Source organism: Petaurus breviceps, unplaced genomic scaffold (genome assembly GCF_028583685.1).
Source record: "Petaurus breviceps papuanus isolate PSGF00001 unplaced genomic scaffold, PetGlider_PUasm1.0 38, whole genome shotgun sequence".
In the NCBI taxonomy this organism is placed as follows: domain Eukaryota; kingdom Metazoa; phylum Chordata; class Mammalia; order Diprotodontia; family Petauridae; genus Petaurus; species Petaurus breviceps.
The window spans coordinates 25811996-25832257 of record NW_027186304.1 but is presented as its reverse complement, the minus strand read 5'-3'; positions in this window follow the sequence as shown (position 1 = coordinate 25832257).

Here is a 20262-nt window from a genome sequence, read left to right as displayed (position 1 = left end):
AAGAGTGATAGCTTAGTCTCTTCTTTACCTAGTCTGATTCCTTCAATTTCTTTTTCTTCTCTAATTGCTACTGCTAACATTTCTAGTACCAGATTGAATAAGAGGGGTGATAGTGGACATCCTTGTTTCACTGCTGATCTTACTGGAAATGCTTCTAGTTTATCCCCATTACATATAATACTTGCTGATGGCTTTAAATAGATGTTACCTATTATTTTAAGGAAAACTCCATTTATTCCTATACTTTCTAGTGATTTTAATAGGAATGGATGTTTTATTTTGTCAAAAGCCTTTTCTGAATCTATTGAGATAATCACATGGTTTCTGCTAGTTTTATTGTTGATATGGTCAATTATACTGATGGTTTTCCTAATATTAAAAAATCCTTGCATTCCTGGAATAAATCCTACCTGATCAATGTGTATTATTCTTGTGATAAGTTGTTGTAGTCTTTTTGCTAATATTTTATTTAAAATTTTTGCATGTATATTCATGAGGGAAATTGGTCTATAATTTTCTTTCTCTGTTTTGTCTCTTCCTGATTTAGGTATCAGTACCATATTTGTGTCATAAAAAGAATTTGGTAGGACTCCTTCTTAACCAATTTTCCCAAATAGTTTGAAGAGTGTTGGAATCAATTGTTCTTTAAATGTTTCATAGAATTTGCTAGTAAATCCGTCTGGCCCTGGAGATTTTTTCGTAGGGAGTTCACTGATGGCTTGTTCAATTTCTTTTCCTGAGATGGGGTTATTTGAGCAATTTACTTCCTCTTCAGTTAATATGGGCAACTTATATTTTTGTAAATATTCATCCATGTCACTAAGATTGTCAAAGTTATGTGCATACAATTCAGCAAAATAATTCCTAATTATTGTTTTAGTTTCCTCTTTATTGGAGGTAGATTCACCCTTTTCATTTTTGATACTCATAATTTGGTTTTCTTCTTTCTTTTTTTATCATATTGACTAAAGGTCTATTAATTTTATTGTTTTTTCATAAAACCAGCTCTCAGTTTTATTTATCAATTCAATTGTTCTCTTAATTTCAATTTTATTAATCTCCCCTTTGGTTTTATTATTTCTAATTTAGTATTTAATTGGGGATTTTCAATTTGTTCTTTTTCTAGCTTTTTCAATAATGCCCAATTCATTGACCTCCATTTTCTCTAATTTATTCATGCATGCATTCAGGGATATAAAACTTTCCCTAAGAACTGCCTTTGCTGCATCCCACAAATTTTGGTATGTTGTCTCATTATTGTCATTCCTTTTTTTTTTGTTTTCTTTTTTTTTCATTTTTCAAATGGTTTATTAACTTCTGATTTACATCATTTATTTCCGCCAGATTTTGAGTTACAAATTTTCTCCCTGTTTTCCCCCTACCCACCGCCCCAAAATAGCAGTCCCACAGGATATCCCCTCCTCCAATCTGCTCTCTCCCATATTTTCTCCCATACCCCTTTGGACTTTTCCAGTGGATCTCTATGCCCCAGTGCCTGTATATCTTATTTCCCAATTATATGTAAAATAGTATTAATGATAGTGTGTGTGTGTGTGTGTATATATATATATATATATATATATATATACATATATATATATATATATATGAATATTTGATTTTAAAACTTTGAATTCCAGATTCATTCCCTTCCTCCCTTGTCACCCACCCTTACTGGGAAGATAAGCAGTTCAGTATAGGTTGTACATGTGTGGCTAATGCAAAACAATAACAGAGTAGATATATTGTAAAAGACTGACTATATTTCCCTCCCTCCTATCCCACCTCCCACTTGTTCTGTTCTTTACTTTGATCCCATCCCTTCTCAGAAGTTTCCAACTTCCCTACCCCCCAGCCTGCCCTCCCTTCCATCATCCCCCCTCTCATCCCCTTCCCCCCTCCACTCTCCTGGAGGGTGAGATACCTTATTTAGTGTGTATTTCATTCCCTCCTCAAGCCAAATTCAGTGGGAATAAGGTTGACCCATTCCCTTTTGCCTTCCTATTCTTCCCCTCCATTGTAACCATTTTCCCTTGCCTGTTCTGTATGAGATAGTTTACCCCATTCTGTTTCTCCCCATGTCCTCTCATTATATTCTTCTCTCACCTCTTAATTCCACCTTTTAAGTATCTTCCCTTCCTGTTAAATTGGTCCTGTGCCCTCTATCTATGTATACCTGTAAACATATATACACACATTTACATATGTGTTCATATGCCCATATACCCTCATATATATAGACATATATAGAGAGAGACATATATATATACATATATATATATATAAACATATATATATATATCAATTCCCTTCAACTACTGAGAAAAATTTCATAAGTTACAATTATTGTTTTCCCACAGAGGAATGTTAATAGTCCAACTTTAATAAGTTCCTTATGATTTCTTTTCCCTTGTTTCTTGCTTCTCTTGTTTCTTGTATCTGAATGTCAAATTTTCTATTCAACTCTGGTTTTTTCAACAAGAATGCTTGAAAGTCCTCTATTTCACTGAATGACCATATTTTCCCCTGAAACATGATACTCAGTTGTGCTGGGTAGGTGACTCTTGGTTTTAATCCCAGCTCCTTTGACCTCAAGCCCTTCGATCCCTCAGTGTAGAAGCTGCCAGATCCTGGGTTATCCTGATTGTGTTTTGACAATATTCAAATTGTTTCTTCCTGGCTGCTTGTAACATCCTCTCCTTAATCTGGGAATTCTGGAACCTGGCTATAATATTCCTAGGAGTTTTCTTTTTGGGATCTTTTTCAGTTGGTGATCAGTGGATTCTTTCAACCTCTATTTTGCCCTCTGGTTCTAAAACATCAGGACAGTTTTCTTTGAGAATTTCCTGGAGGATGATTTTTAGGTTCTTATTTTGATCATGGCTTTCAGGTAGTCCAATAATTTTTAAATTATCTCTCCTGGATCTATTTTCTAGGTCAGTGGTTTTTCCCATGAGATATTTCACATTGCCTTCTATTCTTTTATTTGTTTGGATCTGTTTAACAGCATCTTGACTTCTCATAAAGTCATTAGCTTCCATTTGCTCCAGTCTAATTCTGAAGCAATGATTCTCCTCATTGAGCTTTTGAGATTCTTTTTTCCATCTGGCAAATTCAGCTTTTTAAGGCATTCTTCTCCTCATTGCCTTTTTGAGCCTCTTTTGCCGTTTGAGTTCGTCTATTTTTTTAAGGTGGTATTTTCCTCAGTCAGGCTGTTGACTTTCATTTCATAATTTTCTTGCATTGTTCTCATTTCTCTTCCCAATTTTTCCTCCACTTCTCTTATCTGCTTCTTAAGGTCCTCTATGGCCTGTAACCAGCTTGTATTTTCCTTTGAAGCTTTTGGTGCAGGTGTTCTGACTTCACTGTCTTCCTCCTATTCCATGCTTTGCTCCTTTTTGTACCCAAAATAGGAGTGTAATGTTGGGATCTTCTGTCTGCTTTGTTTCTTTTGCCTGGTCATGTTGCCCCTCAGTCACTTGACCCTTGGACTTTTTGCCGCAGTAGGACTCTGCCACCAGACAGGGGAGCTTTCGTCCCAAACACTGGGTTTTTCTCAGCTGCTGGAGGTATTAGATGGGTGCCCTCTCTGAGGCCTCCACACACTCTGGCAAGCTGGACACACACCCCAGAACCTCCACCCTAGACTGCCATCCAGATCCAAGCAGGTTAAAGCAAGAGTGATTACCCCTCAGACTGGTGCTTGGTCCCCCTATTCTCTGCAGGCCAAGAGCTGAAGCTGCCATGTGGCACTGGCTGACTGTGCCAGCATCTCAGTGCCTTCTTGCCCAAGGGGCAAAAGCCATGCACTCCCACTTACTGGGTCCCAATTCCAGACTGCACTGACCTCTCACTTTGTCCTTCGTGCCATCTTAACTCTGTCCCCTATTGTCATTCTCTTGAATGAAGTTACTGTTTGTTTCTATAATTTCTTGTTTGACCCACTCATTCTTTAGGATTAAATTATTTAGTTTCCATTTAGTTTTAGTCTATCATTCCATGGCCCTTTATTGCATATGATTTTTATTGCATCATGATCTGAACATTATGCATTTAATATTTCTGCCTTTCTGCACTGAATTGTAAGGTTTTTATGCCCTAGTACATGGTCGATTTTTGTGTATGTGCCATGTACCACTGAGAAGAAGGCATATTCTTTTTATCTTCATTCAGTTTTCTCCAGAGATCTATCATGTCTAGCCTCTCTAAAATTCTATTCAACTGCTTAACTTCTTTCTTGTTTATTTTGATGTTAGATTTATCAAGCTCAGAGAGGGGAGATTGAGGTCTCCCACTAGTATGGTTTTGCTATCTATTTCTTCCTCTAATTCCCTTGACTTCTCCTCTAGGAATTTGGGTGCTATACTGCTTGGTGCATATAGGTTAAGTAATGATATTGCTTCATTTTCAATGGTTCATTTTAGCAGGAGATAGTTTTCTTCCTTATCTCTTTTAATTAGATCAATTTTTAATTTTGCTTTATCTGAGATTAGGATTGCTACCCCTGCTTTTTTTTTACTTTAGCTGAAGCACAATATATTCTACTCCATCCTTTTTACCTTTACCCTGTGCGTATCCCCTTGTTTCAAATGTGTCTCTTATAGCCTGCACATTGTAGGATTGTGGTTTTTAATCCATTCTGCTATCTGCCTCCATTTTGTGGGAGAGTTCATCCCATTCACATTCACAGTTATGATTACTATCTGTGTCTTTCCCTCCATCCTATTCCCTCCCCTGTTTATATTATTTTTCTTCCTTCTCCATTCCACTCCTTAAGCATTTTCCTTTTGACCACTGCCTCTTTCAGTATTCCCTCTCTGTGCTCCCCCTTTACCTACTCTTTCTCTTTACTACTATTTCCCTCCCTTATAACCACCCCCTCCTTTTTAACACCCCTTGCCCCTCCTACTGCCTGTAGGGCACAGTAGATTTTTATACTTAACAGAGTATGTCCTTGCCTCCTTGAACCCAAACCAATGAGAGTAAATTTTGTACAATGCCCCTCTCCCTCCCTCCTTTCCCTCTATTATAATGAGTTTTTGTGTCTTTTCATATTAGAATCCTAAACTTAACTAATTATGTTGATCCCTCTTTGAACCAGAACCAATGAGAATAAAGTTCATATGATGTTCATCTCCCTCCCTTATTCCCCTCTACTATAGTATGTTTTTATGCCTCTTCATGTGGCACAGTTTACCTTTTTCTGCCTCATCTTTTCCTCTTCTCCCATTGCAATCCCTTTGTACCCCTTAATAAGGTTTTTCATCATCAGATTAGTTCATTTATACCTATGCCCTCTATCTATGTATATTCCTTTTAAATGTTGCAATTAATTAAATAAATTTCAATATTGAAAGGTATCTGCTTCTTGTATAGGGACTTAAACTGTTTGCTCTTATTGAATCCTAAATTATGTGTGTGTGTGCGCGCGCGCACGCGTTTGTGTGTGTGTGTGTGTGTGTGTGTGTGTGAGTGTGTGTTTTCTTTGTTTACCTTTTTATGTCTTTCTTGAGTCTTGTAAGTGGAGATCAAATTTTCCATTGAGCTTTGGCTTTTTCATCAGGAAAATCTGGAAGTCCCTTATTTCATTAAATGACTCTCTCCTTGCCTGAAATATTATGCTCAGTTTTTCTGGGTAATTGATCCTTGGTTTTAGTCCTAGCTCTTTTGCCTTACAAAATATCAAATTCTAATCCCTCTGATATTTTAATGTAGAAGCCACCAGGTCCTGTGTAATCTGGATTGTAGTTCCACAATATTTGAATTGTTTCTTTTTGGCTTCTTGCAGTATTTTCTCCTTGACCTTGTAATTCTGGAATTTGGCTACCATGTCTCTTGGAGTTTGCAATTTGGATTTTCTTTCAGGCGGAGTCCAGTGAATTCTATCGATAATTATTTTACCCTCTGATTCTAGGACCTCAGGACAGTTTTCTTTGACAATCTCTTGGAGGATGTTGTCCAGGCTTCTTTTTTCCTCATGGCTTTCTTTTTGACCAATAATTCTTAGGTTATCTCTCCTGGATCTGTTCTCCAGATCAGTTGTTATTTTACACTCCTAATTTTTCAATCTTTATATTCTGTTTGACTGACTCTTGATGCATCATAGAGTCCTTAACTTCAATTTGACTGATTCTGATTTTTAGTGAATTATTTTCCTCTGTTAGGTTTTGAAGCTCCTTTTCCATGTGTTCAAGTTTTCATTTTTAGGGAGGTATTTTCTCCAGTTAGATTTTGAACCTCCCATCCCAGTTCACCAATTTTACTTTTTAAGGATTTGTTTTCTTCAGTGAGATTTTTTTTTCTAATTTGGTTACTGTAGATTTAAATTTATCTTCTACCTCTCTAATCTGGCTTGTAAAATCCTTCTTGAGTTCCTCCAAGCCTTTTTGGGCTTGAGACCAGTTCATATTTCCTTCTGTGGTCTCAGGTGTGAGTATAAAGTCCATGTTGTCTTCTAAATTTGGTTGTTCTTGCTCACTGTAATAGGATCGTATCATTCTCGATTTGACAGATTCCTTCTTGCCCATTGTCATTGCCTATGTCCTGAATTTTTAGAGTGGATATTTGCTTCTGGGGTACAGATGTACTGTGCTTCTCAGGCTGGGAGGTAAAGGTTTGTTTGTTAACTTTGTGTGCTGTAGCCTCTGGGTGTCTAGACTGAGGCCAAGGCCAGAACTCTCAGTGTTTCCCCTGAGTTACCCTGAGGCTCACAGCGTAACCTGTGGGGGAGAGGTGGTCTGTCCACTTCAGGTTTCCACCTCTGTGCCTCTGGGCTACAGCTGAGGCAGGCTCAGCAGCTGGGGGCCAGCAGTACTGCTGTCTGCAGATTTCCCTGGTGGTGCTAAGGCACACCTGGGTTTGTGTTGTTAGAACTTGCTGGCTTCACTCCCTGGGCTTTGGGAGATCCTGCTGGTCAGCTGAGGTGGGGCTTGTTGGGACACCTTCTGCCCTTCACTTCAGACTCTGTACTGCTTCAGTTATGCCCTTCCTCAATGTCTTCCAAGCCTGAGGCTGTTTCTACTAATTCAGAATTTTATTCTGGGTAGAACATTTATCTCTGGGTTTTCTGGGTCAGGGAGGGGGAATCAGAGTAGCTAGGGTTTACTCTGCCATCTTGGCTCCTGGAAAATCAGGTAGGTGATTTTTTAAACATCCGGACTGTGGTCTGGTAGCCCCAGGAGAAGCTGCTGTCACTGCTGTGGGCCCTGTGCTTTCTCTTACCCAGCTCTGAACAATCCTCTGACCTGTGGTGAGATGGCTGTGAATCACCTTTGGGGTGGATGAGTCTACTGGCCGGGGCTCTTTTTCACTCTGCTGTCATCTGCTCTCAGGTATGCACTGGTGCAGCCCCCGCATGCTTGGTGTTCCCCCTGCCCAGACCTATGTGGGCACTTTCCTGGGCTGGGAATCTGCCATGCTCCGTCTCCCAATGGGTTCTGTCACTCTAAAATCTGTTCAGATTCACTTTCTAAAGTTTAGTGACAGAATTCATGGAGAAGCTTAGAAAAGTTCCTGCTTCCTTTTCTTCATCTTGGCTCCACCCCCAAGAGCTTTGATTTCTTCATCTGAAAACTGTCTATTCATACCCTTGACCATTTATCAGTTGGGGATTGGTTTTTATTCTTATAAATTTGACTCATTTCTCTATATATTTGAGAAATTAGGTCTTTACCAGAGACACTTGCTGTAAAGATTGTTTCTCAGCTTTCTTCAGTCAAAGCATAATAGATTCTGCCCCACCTTTACTCTATGTGTGTCTCTCTGCTTCAAGGGTGTTTCTTATCAACAACATATTGTAGGATTATGGTTTTTTTTATCCACTCTGCCATCCATTTCCATTTTATCGAAGAGTTCATGTCATTCACATTCATGATTACTATGTATTTCCCTCCATTCTATTTTTTCCTCCTATTTGTCCTTTCTCCCTCTCCTTTTATGCTTTCCTTCCTCAACACAGTTTTGCTTCTGTCTACTGCCTCCCCTGGTCTGCCCTCTCTTCTGTCAGTCCCTCCCACCCCTTTACCTAATCTCTTCCCCACCTACTTTCCTGTGGGGTAAGCCAGATTTCTGTATTCAGCTGACTGTGTATATTATTCCCACTTTGAGCCAATACTGCTGAGAGTAAGGTTCAAGTGATGCCCATTGCCCACCCTCCCATCCTTCCCTCTTTTGTAATAGGTTTCTTGTACCTCTTCATGTGAAATAATTTGCCCCATTCTACCTCTCCCTTTCTCCTGCAACCAGTATACTACTCTTTCTCATCCCTTTAATTATTTTCTATGCTATTCCCTCAAAATCAGCTGTACCCTCTGTCTATGTATATTCCTTCTAGCTGTACTATTAGTGGTACAATTATTAAGAATTACAAGTACCATCTTCCCATGTAGTGATGTAAACTGTTTAGCTCTATTTAGTCTCTTATGTTTTCTTTTCCCTTTTTATATTCTTAGGTTTTTCTTAGGTCTTGATTTGGAGATAAAATTGTTGGTTTAATTCTGTTCTTCTCCTTATGAAAGCTTGAAATCCTTCTATTTCATTGAATGACCATTTTTGCCCTCGAAGTATGATGCTTAATTTTGCAAGGTAGGTGATTCTTGGTTGTAGTCTTAGCTCCTTTGTCTTCTGGAATATCATGTTCCATAACCTCTGATCCTCTAATGTTGCTGCTGCTAAGTCTGTGTAATCCTGATTGTGACTCCCCAATATTTGAGTTGTTTCTTTTGCAGTATTTTTTCCTTGACCTGATAGTTCTGAGTTTGGGCTATAATGTTCCCTTGAGTTTTTATTTTGGGATCTCTTTCCTGAGGCGATTGGTGGATTCTTTCAATACTTATTTTACCCTCTGGTTCCAGGATATCAGAGCAGTTTTCTTCGATAATTTCTTGAAAGATACTGTCTAGGCCCTCCTTTTGATTATGGCTTTCAGGTAGTCCAGTGTTGCTGACATTGTTTTTTCCTGGATTCATTTTCAACAATTAGAGCTATCTAAAAGTAGAATAATAAACTCCGCATCACTGAATGTCTTCAAGTGAAAATTGAATAGTCATCTGTTGGTGATGTTGGAGAGATGAATACAGATAATATTTGGATTAAATTATTTCAGAGGTCCTTTCCAACTCTCAATTCTGTGCATGGGAGGCAATGATGGCAGACACCCTCAAAAATATATTTTGTCCCTTGCCCAAAACCAAATCTTTTGCTATGGTCCAGGAAAAAAAAATGCTATTTTAAAATTCCTTCTACATTTCTAGCCTTTACTTCAAATATCCTCTTTTCTCTTTCAAAGTTGTGACTTTTAACTGGAAGGAAAGATGAAAACATCATTTGTGTCTCAAAGTACTTCCATTTCCTATTCAAGATTTCAAAGTCACTAGACATAGATTCCAAATTTCTTTGGATATCTGAATCATTGATTCCTACATCAATTATTTGAATAGGATAGTGTTCAATGTGTTTGAAAAGTCTTACCAAGTTATCTGTGATATCTTTGAAACAAGCTCCAGGAAGCAAGCATACCTCCCAATTAGCTATGTCAGATCTATACATGGCTTCACTACCCATCAGTAGGGAATCACCAGAGACCTCCATGTGTCTCCTCCTCCAGGAGCCCCTATCATGATTCTTCACATCTATTGTAATATAAAATTTTTATTTTTAAAATTATTTTTATTTTATTTCTTATTATTTATATTTTATGAATTTTTATTATCTTGTTTTATTTAATTATTTTTTGAACATGAGATAATGGCTTTTTCTTTAGTAGACCCAGATTCACTGTATAGGGGGGAAAACTCATGTTGTTTAGTTCCAGAAATTCAAAGTTGCATTTTTTGTTCTGTATCACCTTCTGTTCATTATCCACTTGTCAAAAGTTTTGGTTTTCCTTCTGACTTTATTTCTGATTTCCTCTTAGGATTTAATCTTTTCCTCCTTTCTAAACTAGAGTATAGAAAGGCATTCCTTGAATGCATGGGGGGACTGCCTTGGGGGCAGCTGGTGGCACAGTGGATACAGTATTAGACCCAGGAGCAAGAAATCATGGGTTCAAATATGGCTTTATATACTTATTAGATGTGTGACCTTGAGCAACTCATTAACTTGTTTGACTCAAGTTTCCTCATCTGTAAAATGGTCATAATGGTAGACCTCTCAGCATTGTTATGAGGCTCAAATAAGATATTTTTATTATACGATGTTATGGAAATGCTTTCTTTATTCCATAAAATAAAAATAGAAAAAATGTAAATGATTATATTTATAAAAAGCACTTACTCAGCACCGTACCTGGTACATAGTAGGTACTATATAAATGCTTATTTACATTCCTTTCATATTCTTCTCAAGTATGAAGACCAGCCTGCATTTATATTTATATTTGCATTTATAATACATATGGTAATTGTCCCCCAACAAGAAGAAAAAAGACACATTTATTCTACAGTTCACTCAAACACTTCCCTCCATTTCTATATTTCTTAAAGACCTAGATTGAAACTACAATCTTCTCTGAAGAAACTACTCATTCCAAATGTTGTGGGGGGGTTTTTTGGGGGGGGAGTCATGCAGGTACACAACCACATTATTAGACATTGTGGTACTGATCCTAGGAATACTGTCTTTAAATCATCCTAATTCCTTTCATTCCCTGCTAGCTTTGGCTAAGGTGTTACCAATTAGCAGTAATTTGCTTAACAGTTAGCAGAAACTCCTTCAGCAATCTCCCCTCCACATTCAGCTAGAAAATTTCTTTTTAAATCTCTTATTCGCTTCTTCCTACTTTTGCCAAATTCTCTTGCTAGACTGCCTTCTCACATGCTATCCCCTACATATTTAGATAAAACATGTAAAAGAAGTGGAAATAAGAAAAATAATAACTAAATCCATACTGGAAGTCTTGTTTTAGAAAACTAGGTGTGGAGTGGGGTTGTATTAGTCTCTGGGTAAATACAATTGGGATGAAAACAAAGAAATTCTTAGTTCAAAAAACTGCTGACCTAACTTTAGATTTCTATTACATTGTCCTCTTGGGTTGTGGTTTTGTCATGTAACTCTTTACGATATCAATCTCTGTGGTTACTTTAAAACCAGAAATAAGGACTGGAAATATGACCAAAATTTTGAAACCAAAAACCACAGTACAAAAAAATCCCATCAAAAAGTCAGCAAATCCTAAAGTATACCTTGGTGATTTGATCCTAGGAAGAGAGAAAACAGGACAATTTGGTTACTGTGAGGGCACTGAGTGATGAATCTTCCATTTTGCAAGGCCAATTTTTGATGTTAGGTTCTAGAGTAATGTCACAACAGAATCCTTGGAAAACAACAGAAAAACAGGAAGAATTAGCAACTGGTATCACAAAACTGGGAGGGTTCAGGAAGGAAACAAGCATTTATTAAGTCTGCTTAATAAATAAGAAGCTTCAATGTGTTTAATCAATAACTAGGTGCTGTGCTAAGTGTATTATAAATATTTGATCCTGTCATTTGGTCATTTGATCCTCACAACAATCATGGAAAGTAAGTGCTGTTATTATCTACATTTTACAACTGAGGAAACTGAGGCAGGCAAAGGTTAGGTGACTTATCCAGGGTCACACAGATAGTAAGTGTCTGAGGCTGGATTTGAACACAAGTCTTATTGACTTCAAGCCCAGTACTCTCTCCACTGTGCCAACTAATTGCTCCTGACTTTTATTTCCTAGTGGGAGCAAGTTCAATAGAAAATTATTAGAAATATTGTGAAAGTATAGTGTGAATGTTTGGCTCTTGAGCACAGAGAAGAAGAATCTTATTTTCAGTTGATCTATGATCTAACTGGTATGAGCACTCTCTCCATCCATGCAGGTTACAACCCACTCATATTCTTTGTTATCTTGTACAAGTCCTGATCTGTGTCTTACTTCTTTGCAGAGGATGTGCTCAAGGTGTCAAAGACCTTTCCCTGGTTATTTTAATATTTTGTAGACACAAATGCAACCTCATTGTCACTACATGAGAAGCTCACCTCACTTTTCAACATGTCCATGATGGTAGCCTTTACACAAGTCTTCTTGAATATCATTCATGGAGCCTCTTGAGTATAAAATCCAAAAGAAGAACCCACCTTATTTATTTGACATTTGGCCTTGGTAAAAAGGAATCCCTCTAAAGCAGTGAGTGATTTTGAATCAGGCTTATTTTCACATATTTAGTACTTTGACTCTACAAAGTAGCCCCAGAAAGTGACAGATGCCAAAGTAGAGTCCAAAAATTAAATTAACATCAATTAGAAACTTTTATCTGGGGAAAAAGAAAGAAAATATCCAATTTAGAAAAAAATAATCCATATTTGGCAAAAATGCCCTCTACTTGCTGCCTCCACTAGCTAATAGAACGTGAGGATTATGTCTAGGAGACAATCCATTTTCAAACACAAACTGTCTAAAAGCCCAGATTTTCCAAGCACAATTTTTATCCGATATAGTAGGGAGATAGTGACCATCAAGAGTTAGGAAGACCTTGGCTCGAGGGCCACCTCTAACACTAGGCTATGTGACCCTGGCCAAGTCATTTAACCTTTTAGTGCCCTAGGCAATTCTCCAAGACTAAGTTCTGAAGATGGTGAAGATTTTCATTGGTGGAGGGACTTTCGTCTATATCAATGAAATAACAGACATAGAGCCCCTCAAAATTAGCTAATTATTTAATTTAATTTCAGTCAGGTGTTGAAAATCCATGAATTATAGACATAACTTGTTTTTAAAAATGTTTTATTAAGGTGCTTTGTAAACTATTGCTGTTAATCTTCCATTCACCCAGTTCATTCTCTCCAAAAGACTGCCCCTGTGACAAATAAATATATCTATGTAACACAAGTCGATAGAATGGCCGTCTCTTAAAATAAATAACTTCTATTTGTTTGTCACCAGTTGCTCTTCTTGTTTCAACTCCACCACCACCCCCATAAGCTCTGATCACTATGGAGACTGCTTCAGCTTTGGTACTCACGCACCAGTACGCTTAGTTGCTTCTGTCCCTCAGATTGGAGGGAAGGGAGAAAACAAAAAACAAAAAAAAACCCTCCTCCAATAACCTGCCTTTATAGAGGACTCAAAATCTCTACCATCTCTTTATTTGCCAGCAACTTCTCTGTTTGTTTTCAACTCCACTATCACCGCCACCACCATACCACTATCACCAATACTACCACCACCAACATCAACTACCACCACTACCACCACCACCACCACCACCACCATCATCATCATCACCATGCCACCCCTTCCCTCTACCCGGGTCCATGCTGAGTATTCTCACCTCTTCAAGCTTCTTTTTGTCTATTGTCTTCTCCTATTAAATTGTAAGCTCCTCAAAGACAGAACTGTCTTTATTTTTCTTATTTGTATCCCTTGTACTCAGTAAAGTAAGGAGAACACAGTAGGAAATTAACAAATATTTATTGTTTTGTACCACTAATTTACTACTTCTTTACTGACAGGCAGGAGACTTACTCTACATAAGTCTTCTAAATTAATGTGTATTGATCAGAATTATGAAATCTTTCAGTGTTATTTTCTTGTATAGAATTGTGGCCATCATGGAAATTGTTCTCCTGGTTTTAGTTAGAAAAATAATTCCTTTAAGAATAGTAGTGGTTCAAAATATATGAAAATACTTTCATAGGGAATAAAATCTTTCTTAAGAAATTGTGGCTGTTAAGACTCAAATTCAAAGTCAGCAATGAAACACTTATTTCAACCATAGTGGTGGTTTGGGAGCACCCACTGATTCACCCCAGAATGTCTACCTTGCAGTTTTCTGCATCTGCTTTTTTAAGTCAGAAACAGTTGTGTTCTCAAGTTGGTAGAGGAAGTGGGGAAATCGGATATTGTTTCTAGGGTGGCTGAAAAGAGAAACTAGAGGGGCCTTTTATTATAGCATTAGTTCTTCTCTCTTCTCTTGGCATGCTGAGATGTGCACAAAGAATTGGAAAGACTAATAGCTCAAGGTGGAAATGAAAAGCCAGTATCTAAGGTCAAGGAAGTTGCAGATTTATGTGTGGCCTTTCTTAGAGTAAAATGCTGAAAAGTAGGGCCATTTGAAAGAACCCTAGCTATCCCAAGTGGGTTCAAAGATAACTTTATAAGGCATAAAATATTAATTAATTTTAAAAAATAATGCATTATTGAAGATGGTATAAATCATGGAATATGAATGATAAAGAATTGAATACGAAGGCAACTTGTGAAAGAAATCTTTTAAAAAAACGACTATGGGTGGTCTACAAAAACAGATTTTACTTTACATACATTTTTTAATCATTGTCTCAGCATCATACTTATTCTTTTAAGACTCTTAGAGTGCCAGATACAATGTAATTTGCTGAGCAGGAGAGTAACAAAACCTCAGGAGAGCTGATTAATTACTTGTAAAAGTATTGGCTAAGAGAATGAGGGTCACTTGGCAGTCTCATAGGAAATCCAATCCCCATAGCTGCTGACCTGTCCAATTTCCATCCTTGGATTATTCCTGAATTTCAACCTACATTAAGTATATAATAACTTGGAGAGTCCCAAAGTCAGAAAATTCATTAATTCACATCAATTTTAAATTAGCCCAAGCCCCATGATTCTGATTATCTATATCTCCTTACATTGGTAGCAGGGAGCAACCACAGCCTTCCAGAACAAAGGAACAATACAGCTTCCAGTGAAAATGCTTCCTCTTGGACATGTCCTTCCCAAAACCCATACAAAGTGTCCTTTAATAGCATTTATTCAGTTGGCCGGGGTTTCAGCCACTGCTTTGGACAACTTTGAGGGAGAAGGTTTAGTCAGAAGCATGTGAGGCTTCTGTTACTTGAGACAAGACAGGAACCATTATTGTTCCCACAGAAAAATCTGTAAATTCTAGTAGTGAGAAAAGAACTTGGCTCTTTGGCATGGTTTCACTCCTCTCAGACTGTTATTTTTCCTTTAAAATTTTGAGAAAACTTTTCCTGGACTAGGATTTACACCGGCCACTAATTTCCCTTGAGTTGAAAAAGTTCTCTCTGGTAGATAAATATTGTCCTTGTGGTATAGTATTGTTACTCAAAATTTCTATAATAAAAAGATCAACTTGAAAATAACTGTTTCTAACCACATGGCAAGTTTTCCACTCTAAACCTCACATCTGACAGTATATTTTATTTACAAGTTTGAGCGTATAAAAACAACTTGATTACAGGGTTAATCATGAATATTCAATTACTCACAAGTTTTTGTTCCCATATTTATTTGATATATCAGTAATTACCTTGACAATGGGATTATATTTTGCCCTTTTGGATCCTTCTTCCCTATATTTCCCTGGCTTCCTTTGATCTTCCTCCCTGTCTGCTGCCTTTTTTGTTTGTTTAGTTTTGGCCTTTCTTCACTTATTAAAAAAAAACAAACAGATCTTTGTATTTTCTCTGTTCCTCCTATTTGGGTATTCAAAATGGTGGAACTAAATATGTTCTCAGCATGCCCTGCCCATGATTTTCAATCTTCCTTTGCCCTTTCTAAGGATACCACTTCAAACTCAACATGTTCAAACTGAGACTCATTCCCTTAAATCCAGAGTGGTTTTCTGACTTCTCTGTTTTTGTCAATAGCACCACTCCCCAGGGACCCAGGTTAAAAAATTCTGCCATCTTTTATTCCTCATTATGTTTCATCTCCTAAATCCACCACCCAAACAAATACTATTATTGTTTTTTTCTTCAAGATGCTCTCTGTAGCTATGATTTCCTTTCCACTGCCACTGTTACTTCCCTCATCTAGACTCTTATCAACTTCTTCCTGGATTATTATAATAGTCTCTCTATTGATCTCTGCTTCAAGTCCCTCTCTCCTTCACGCCATCCGAAGCATTGTCACAAGATTTATCTCCCCATATCATTGCTTTCTTAATGTCATTCCTGCACTCACACACTTTCTTTTTCTCCCACTCCAAAAATATTTTTTACACATCTTCTTTTTTGAGAATGTTTTTATTTTTTCTCAATTACATCTAAAAACATTTTTTACATTTGTTTTTATAATTTTCAAGAGAAGGCAAGCACTTTGATAAAGATATACATGTGCAGTCGTGCAAAATATATTTCCATATTAGCCATGTTATAAAAAAGAATACAGACTCCCCAAAAAAAGCCAGAAAAAATTTTAAAAAGTTTAAAAGAGAATGCTTCGAACTGCATTCAGATGCGCACAAACTTTCAATACTTCCCTACCACCTTTAGGATAAAGTACAAAATCTTCAGAGTGGAATGCAAGGCCCTCCATAATCTGGCACCAATCTCCTCCCCAACATGAACCGTCTCTTCTGTCCTCCAGGTCTTCAGTGCCATTAGGCACTGGAATGTGAATTACTCAGTATATGAAATATACGGTTTACTGGCTTCACAACTCTGAAGTCTATCTGTGGCTACATTTAAGTACCTAGAAGAAAGGTTGCTAGTAGAGAATCTCTAGATAAAAGCGCAGCATAAGAGACCAGCATCATACCTCCTAAGAGCTAGCATGTGGGTGCTGAATTTATCCAATGTACTTGAACTAAGCATGGCCTGGTTTTGCAGTGGGATTATAAAGTAAAGATGATAGCTCATATTCACATGACCCTGAATAGTTTAGACATTTTTTCACAACCACCATGTGCAGTAGGTAATGTAAGTGTTATTATACCAGCTTTATAAATGAGTACTCTGAGGCCCCCGGGCACTTTGGGGCTTGCATATAGTCATATAACTAGTAAGCAGTAGTGGGACCTAAGCAGAGATCTTCTGACTCCATCCCCAGGCCTCTCCACTATACTGTGTTCATTCTGCCCTGTTCTTCCCCTGTGCATGAGTTTGAGTGCCAGATTCTGGATCAGGAGCTTTGGTTTGTGGTTGTAAAAAGGGTCATCAGATCCCCTCACCCAGACGGTGGGGTCCTCACCGTCCTTTTATGCTCTCAGAGGGTGGTAGTCATCACAAGGGAGTCATGTGTTGGTGGGATCAGCTACGCACTGGGGTCTCTGGTACAGATGGGCTCACAGATTATAAACTGAGGAACAATAGTAGAGGTCCCACCTTTATTTGGAAATACACAGGAATGGAAATGGGAAACTACCTGACTTTGACACCTGTGACTTGGTTCACCTGTTCCTCTTGCCTGGACTACCTTTCCCCTGACTGCTCCTTTTATTTTTTTACATTTTATTTATTTTCTTTTTAATTTATGAGATAAAACAAGCATTTTCATAACATATTAGAATTTTTCAAAAGATGATTGCACATGAAACTGCAAGTCTATTGTGTACACCGTGCTATTCCTTTTAAACATGTAATAAAGTTATGTGAATTTATTTTTTCCTTTTTTCTTTCCTCCCCCCGACATCCTGTTTAACAGAATCCTACTAAATCTTTTATTATGTCCCTAGCACCATACAGACATATCCTTTAAAAATGGGGACCAGGGAGAAGAGTAATTCTTCAACCAGATATGTAGCATTCTTGGCATCTCAGACACGGATTCATCAGTCTTGCTCCTACGAGACCATTGTGCTCAAACTCAAGTATGACAATGTACACTGAGAAACCTAGAGACACACATCCTGTTTGCTCTCTTGGCAGCCTCTCCATAGGGCGCAAAGACTATATATAGAAGAAAACATTAGAGCACAGCTCTGACCTAGAATCTAGCCTCTCCCTCTCTAATTTCAATACACCAACAAATACTCAAACCCTTTGTCTTCCTTAAATACATTTACAACAATCAGTGAGCAGTGGTAGTTGCCCCATTGGGGACCCAAATGACCAGATCCAGTTGGGCAATGCTGCTTCTTCCTTCCTTCCTTCTTTCCTTCCTTCCTTCCTACCTACATCCACATGTGGAACCATGTACTTACATGCAGGTGCTCTACCCAAAGGTAAATGGTTTTCTTGAAATAGAGCTCTAGAAATCCAGGCTCTGAGAAAGCCCCTTGTGATTCAAATGGAGCTACTTTTGTGTGCCTTAAGCCCAAATCACTCTGACTTTCACTGATTGGCCAATAATAAGTCCCAGACCAAGCCTCTATTGGTCATTCTTTGGGTTTTGCTGGCTCAGAATGAACATATATTACAATTGTTTCTGTTCTGACCAGAACAGGATCTTTCCCTCCAAGATTGATTGTTTTTTTTTTTTTAAGTAGGTAAATGAGGCTATCTTTTGCCTTATTTCTTACCTAGACTTAATCACTGAATGGGTGTTCTCTAAGACAAACAGAGACCTGGGAAAAGACCTTAGCTTAAAAAGGCCAAGCTCTCCCACTGCATCCAAGGCCATCTCCAATAATCCTGATCTATGGCTTGTCATTGGACACAGATGGCTCTGGAGGAGAGAGTGACACTGGTGACTTTGTCCAGTACTGCCTCACTTAAATCCAATTCACCTGCAAGTCAAAACATCACCTTCCTGACGCCATTGGTCCTCTTCAAGAATGAAAGACAAGCAGCAACAACTGAACACGTCCTCTGGAGAGGCAGCGAGGCCAGTACCTTTACCTGACAAAATAGTGGACTTCCTGTTTCATCCTCCTTGTTATGATGAGACCTTTAAAGGTCCAGCTCAATTTGTGTCTCGGCGGCTACTCTAGCCCACACTGAGTGCTAACACCTATAACCTTCTGTAGCATTTGTTGCCCTTACTATTTATTTACTTACATGCTATTGTGCCTATTTACATATATATGTGTATATGTATGTGTGTGTGTGTGTGTATAATAGGGGAAAATGGCCAAGGGGAATACAGCATTTACTGTATGCATGATTTTCTTTGCCTGCTGTCTGTCCATGTAGAAGCTTCCTGAGTCTATGACTACAAATGTGCAATTGAGTACTTCTTTTCCCTCTCTGCTTTAGGTTATGCCTAGGTATCCTCTAAATATTTCTAAGCACTTATTATGTGGTGACTCAAAGCCTTTTATCTGGCTATGGAGCCAGAACCGAGTGTGCACACAAAAGACTTAAATAGATGAACTCTCCTCTCTTCCTTGTAAGCTTTTAAGGAAAGGAAAGAGAAAGAAGAATTGCTCTAGGCCTTCAAGTTGAGGTTAGAAGTGGGGAAATAGAAGTGATCTATTGCCCACAGCTACCTCATGAATACATGGGATCTCTGCATCTCTTGTCTCTTTGTGTTTATTTTTCCTAATTCTAACACAGGCCAGACCAGGTATGACTGTGCTTATTTCAAGACTTTGAGAGGGGCTTCAAAGGTCTAGCAACTAGAGTTGGTAACAAAGGCTGGAAGCCATAACCAAAACCAATGAAGTACCAGCCCTGAGGAGCAAGTTATAGAAGCAGCCTAGTGATGAATTGATTCCACAGCCCAGACACCATATCCTGCAAACAAGGAAGCATGCCTCTGCTATGCCACACCTGGAAATAAACTTGATGCCAGGGATGATTTGTAGAACCCACTTTGAGTCCATTCTCCCTGGGGACTGAAGTGGTAGAATGTTCTCTTGGTTTGGGAGGTTCTAGTTATACATTCCCAGGAAACATCTCTTTGTCAAATTAATTTAGCTGGTTAAATAATATTGGGGAGATCTTAACTGACAATTAGTATAGGAGGAGGGGCATACTGGTTGGAGGTTCATGAATAATAGTATTAGAAAACTTCCTTACTCTTTTGTTGTAACTAGATTTTTTTCCAATTACATATAAAGATAATTTTCAACATTCATTTTTTTATTAGATTTTTGAGTTCCAAATTTTTCCCCTCTCTCTCTTCCCTCTTTCCTCCTTAAAACAGTAAGCAATCTGATATAGGTTGTACATGTGCAATAATGTTAAACATATTTCCACATCAGTCATGTTGTGAAAGAAGAATCAGAATAAAAAGGGAAAACCACACACAAAAAAAGTGAAAATAGTATGCTTCAATCTGCATTCAGACTCCATAGTGCTTTCTCTGGATGTGGATAGTTTTTTCAATCATAAGTGTTTTGGAATTGTCTTGGATCATTGTATTGCTGAGAAGAGTTAAGTCTTTTATAGATGATCATTGCACAATGTTACTGTCACTGTGTACAATGTTCTGATTCTGCTCACTTCACTTTGCATCAGTTCATGTAAGTCTTTCTAGGTTTTTCTGAAATCATTCTGCTTATGACTTTTTTTTGCTTTATTTTATTATTTTTAAAAATTTATTTATTTACTTTTACTTTACAACATTCAGTTCCACAATCCCTTAATTTTCCAGTTTTCTCTCCCTCCCTCTCTTCCCCTCCCCTTCA